Source organism: Oryctolagus cuniculus, chromosome 2 (assembly GCF_051225735.1).
Source record: "Oryctolagus cuniculus isolate XC-2025 breed Fujian yellow rabbit chromosome 2, ASM5122573v1, whole genome shotgun sequence".
Classification (NCBI taxonomy): domain Eukaryota; kingdom Metazoa; phylum Chordata; class Mammalia; order Lagomorpha; family Leporidae; genus Oryctolagus; species Oryctolagus cuniculus.
Genome location: NC_142868.1, coordinates 177,796,755 through 177,802,076, shown reverse-complemented (window position 1 = coordinate 177,802,076; position 5,322 = coordinate 177,796,755).

Sequence of the window (5,322 nt, the reverse complement as noted above, 5' to 3'; positions counted from 1 at the left end):
TTGGTCTTGTGTTGCTTTTAAAAATACCTAATAGAGGGTATTTGATAAGTAATTTTCATAGTAGTTGTTTTTTTTATCTCAGTCTAAAGTGACTGTGTATAAGATACCATTCTCTGTTTAAAAGAAAGCACTGTTTAGACCCACAGTACTGAATTTAGAAAACAGTTGAACAGAGTGTCAATGTGCGCTCATGCAGAAAACATTTCATCTGCATCTGTTTTAAAAGGAGGGAGAGATGAATAATACTGCTTTAGAACGCATTTCAGCCTTTCCCCCTCTGTTTTGCATTGATTTTTGACAAATCTGTGGAGCCTAGTAGTTTCACCCAAGGACTAGATTTCTTGCTGTGTTATTTTTTTCAGGTCCTCCCTCAGAAATTCAGCTATTGAAAGTGGAACTGCACTTGGTCCCCTCAAGTAGAAGGGATCAAATTTGACTTGGTATTATTTTAATCTCAAATTTATGACATCACAAAATATTAAAATGCAAATATCCTTTGTATCCCAAGTACTTCTAAATATTCTAGTATTTGATTTTGGTGGAATAGGTAACAGTAACATTGGCTCATTATTCAAAAACGAATGGGTGTTTTACATGCTCAGTTCTAGGTCTTTGTCTAGAAAGGAAACTTGGCCTCACTGGAATCTTTGTCATTGATACTGGGAATGACTTCTGAGTACAGTTAAGTTCTTACTCACCTTTGGACTGGAGGAGAGGCATGGGTTTCTGATGAAGTAAGTGGACATAAATGTACTCTCCCTTCACAGTGGATGCAGACTTCTTCAAGCATTAAGAAACAGCATTCATTCCATTCATTTCCATACTGGCCTTTGATTATGTGCAGAATCCTGGTAGCATGCCTTACCCACAGCACTGTGTGCATCTGCTGTCACAATAAAGCATATTTTGTCCTGCATTGGTGCAGTATTGCTGCGTACTTCCCATTGATTCTGTCTAGTAATAATCCTCTTGCTTTAACCTCTGAGCACATACTTCATACCTTTACATGGTTATAGCTTCACTTGGTGTTGTGGTGAAGTGACATTCTTAGTTAATACTGGCTAATTAACCCCCAAAGGTAATGAGTTTACCAATATTAGCTTCTCTGTCATTTTGCTTTAGACATGGGCAGCTTATGTGTACAAATGTCACTTGGCTAGGTTAACTTTTAGGTGACTGGCAGGTATAGCAAGGAGCTCTCTGTGCCTGCCTTTTCTTGTTTAAAGATTTATTTACTTTTATTTGAAAGTTACATAGAGAGGTCTTCCACCTGATGATTTGCTCCCCTGTTGGCTGCAATGGCCGGAGCTGCACCGACCCGAAGCCAGGAGCTAGGAGCTTCTTACGGGTCTCCTATGCAGGTGCGGGGCCCAAGGACTTGGGCCATCTTCTTTTTTCCCAGGCCATAGCAGAGACTGGATCAGAAGTAGAGCAGCCAGGTCCCCATATGGGATGCCGGCGCTTCAGGTCAGGGCCGTTGCACCACAGCTCCAGCCCCCTGTGCTTGCCTTTAAAAACCATTCAATTTGCCCCCCCAAAAAAAAAAAAAAAAAAAAAGCAACCAGATTAGTTTGTTTACAGAAAAGCAGATGTTGCTCATTTGAAGTAGGAACACTGACAAGGAAAGAATTTGTTTTGAGGTGGGAAAGATAATGAACCAAGTACAGGTAAAATTACTGTGTAAGTATGTTATTGAGGGAGCACAGATGGAAGCTTTTAGAATCCTTCCTTGTCTTGGTGATGGTGAGCATAAGTTGTTTCGATCTTTTTTTTTTTTTTTTTTTTTTTTTTTTAATTTATTCAACTGAAAGGAAGAGACAGCAGGTCTTCCATCCGCTGGTTAACTCCCCAACTAATCGGCTGGAGCTGGGCCGATCCAAAGCCAGGAGGCAGAAACTTCTTCTGGGTCTCCCACGTGGGTGCAGGGGCCCAAGTGCTGGGCCATCCTCCGCTGCTCTCCCAGGCCGTAGCAGAGAGCTGGATGGGCAGTGGAGCAGCTGGGATACAAACTGGTGCCCATATGGGATGCTGATGCTGACCCCCAAGTTGTTTCAATCTTAAACATGTTTTTAATAAAGAGACCCTCACTGAATATCCTGAGTTAGAAATGCTAGTAAGTATGTAATGATTAAGTTGTAGTTGTGAGTGGCCATTTTGAAATTGAAGGGGAAAAAAATGGTACCATATGTTTTCCAGATTTACTTACTCATGAAGGTTACCTGGAATATGTACATGGTAGAGACCGAGTTCAGCCTTTGCCTCAATTGCTCAACAAGTCATTTTTGAGTGGGCAGAATTGTAAAATATTCAGGTATTCAGAGATGGGTTCCTGATGGTTCATTTCCAAAATAATTATTTTTAAAAATCCCACAACTTTGGCCGGCGCCGCGGCTCACTAGGCTAATCCTCCGCCTAGCGGCGCCGGCACACCGGGTTCTAGTCCCGGTCGGGGCGCTGGATTCTGTCCCGGTTGCCCCTCTTCCAGGCCAGCCCTCTGCTGTGGCCAGGGAGTGCAGTGGAGGATGGCCCAGGTGCTTGGGCCCTGCACCCCATGGGAGACCAGGAAAAGCACCTGGCTCCTGGCTCCTGCCATCGGATCAGCGTGGTGCGCCGGCCGCAGCGCGCCAGCCGCGGCGGCCATTGGAGGGTGAACCAATGGCAAAGGAAGACCTTTCTCTCTGTCTCTCTCTCTCACTGTCCACTCTGCCTGTCAAAAAAAAAAAAAAAAAAAAAAAAAAAAATCCCACAACTTAAATAGATACCTGTTAGTTGCTTGTCTGTTTAACACCTGCTTGCCAGCAGGAGCCATATGAAACTTCAAGGAAGCTGTGAATTGAGAGTAGCTAGCGCTTTTGTGCAATGTGAACATACCTATTACAAGAGTGAAGCAGAACTTAAACTAGGGTGACTACTCATCCCTGAATTGGATGTTTGTTTTATGGCTTCTGTATTTTAAAATATTGGGCTTTCCAAATTGAAACTTACATAGGAAGGCATAAATCCTAAAGCACCATGAAGATGATGATCATGGACATTATACGTGTTTAGGTTTTTTAAGTCAACTGCAACATGATCACCTGGGTAAGTGTGTGAATTTCCTCCCCATTTTCTCCCCTGGTGCTGATGAGTCTCTGAGGTAGAGCCAAAAATGCTAGCAATTTTTTTAAAAACTAAACTCCCAAAAAGTAACATGTCTGAATAGCAATTCAGAAGGTTATCAAAAAATAATCTATATCTGTTTTGTATTGCCACCTGATGTCAGAAGAGACTTATAGTCCTTAATGACAGGGGAAAAAAGTTTAGGGGCAGCTATGGTGTAGGGGTTGCTCCACTTAAAATGTCTGCATACCAGATTGGAGTTCATGGTTTTGAGTCCTGGCTTCGCTCCCAATTTTAGCCTCTTGCCAGTGCACACTTTGAGAGGCAGCAGATGATGGATTAAGTACTTGGGCCCTGCCACCCACGGGATTGAGACCTGGGTTAAGATCAGGGCTTCTGGCTTCAGCTTTGGCTGTTAAGGATGTTTGGGAATTTAGTCACTGGATGGAAGCTGTGTCTGCCTTTCAAATAAAAGTTAAAAACCAACTAATTAGCAGTTCTCTACATGTTTAAAAACAGTAACTCGTAAGTTGCATAAATATATATATAAAACAAAAACAGAAACTGGCTTCAAGGAGCAGAGAGGTCTCTGTAAAAGAGGCCCCTACTTTGGAGAAAGATTCCAGATGGGAAATCTAAAATCCTGTTTTTAGTACTAATTTCTTGCCCTGTGATTTCAGAAAATTACTTAACTCTGAACCTTAGTTCTGTCAAAGATGAGTTGTAAAAACAAGCCCCATCTTAAATGATTCTTGTTATCATGTAGTGAGACATAATACCATAAAACCTGTTGAATATTATTCAAATGCCCATGCTCTGTTCAATAATCTTAAATAGCCCTTCACAATCTAACCTAATTGTGTTCTAAATGAAAGAATGATCAGAATGCTGTCAAACTCCCTTTAAGCTTTCTTGGACCTGACAGGCACTGCTAAGCTTTTCAACAAATTAGGGTAAGGATCACTTGCTACCTTCCAGTGTGCACATTAGCAGGAAGGTGGAATCGGGATCAGAGCCAGGACTCAAGCCCAGGCACTGTAATGTGGGACACAGGCATCTCAAGTAGCATCTTAACCCCTGTAGAAGTAGCTGCCACCCACAAACTTTTTGAAGAACACTCATATGGTTAGCAGTAGATCAATTTTATTGATCTTTCCAAGGAATTTTTAGCTTTATTGATTTTTTCTGTAGTTTGATTTTTTAAATTAATATTTTCTTTCACTTATTTGGGACTTAATTTGTTCTTTTTCTAAGAGTAAATTTTAAAGAGAAATCACAAGTAATTGATTTGGAGCCTTAATATATAAAGCATTTGAAACTATAAAATTTCTTCTAGACATTCTTAGCCAAATCATGAAAGTTTTAATATCTTGTGTTTTCATTTCCACGTAGTTCAGAACGTCTTCTGATTTGTGATTTCTGTGGTCCGATGGTTGTTTAGAAATGCATTGCTTAAATTCCAAATATTTGGGAATTTTCCAGATACATTTCTGTTATTGAGCTCTAAGTATATTCTGTTGTAAGGAAACATGTAAGAGTGCAATTCTTTTAGACTGAGATTTATTCTTTGGCCTATGGTCTAACTTGGTAAATATTCCATGTGCAGTTAACAGTTTTGGTATTGTTGAGTAGAATTTAAAACGAATGTCAATTTGATCCACACAAAAAAAATTAGGGTATGAAATCTGCAGTTTATCAAACTGCCATTTTGACCTTTTGATATAAGGCTTCTTTCATAGTCCGCTCCAGCTGACATTTTACCTTTCAAAAATCTTAGAGGCTCCTATTCTCTGATGGAGGAGAAGAAGAAAGATTCATAGAATACAGCCTCAATGGTAAAGAGAGTAAGATTCCCACCCCCATGCCTACAAGGTCACTTTGAGAAGAATGCTACAATTTCCAGTAATAGCTACTGATTATAGTTACTTTGCAAACTTACTTTGCCTGTGTTTGCCTGTTTCATACTGTTGCAACGTTAGTTCAGTAAAGTATCCTAAAATTGTAAAATTCATATACTAAATCATATGGTTTTAATCCTCTTCTGATTTGCCTTAAAGATTAACATGTCATTTTTCTGTCCCTGGTTTAAAAGCAAAGGACACATTCCATCCAGTAAAAAACAAAAACCTGTATCCAGTGCAAATTGGAAATTCCAGCTTTGGAAAAAGATGCTATTTGAGTCTTTGAGATTCAACCAGATTTTTAGAGACGGTGCAATTTAAG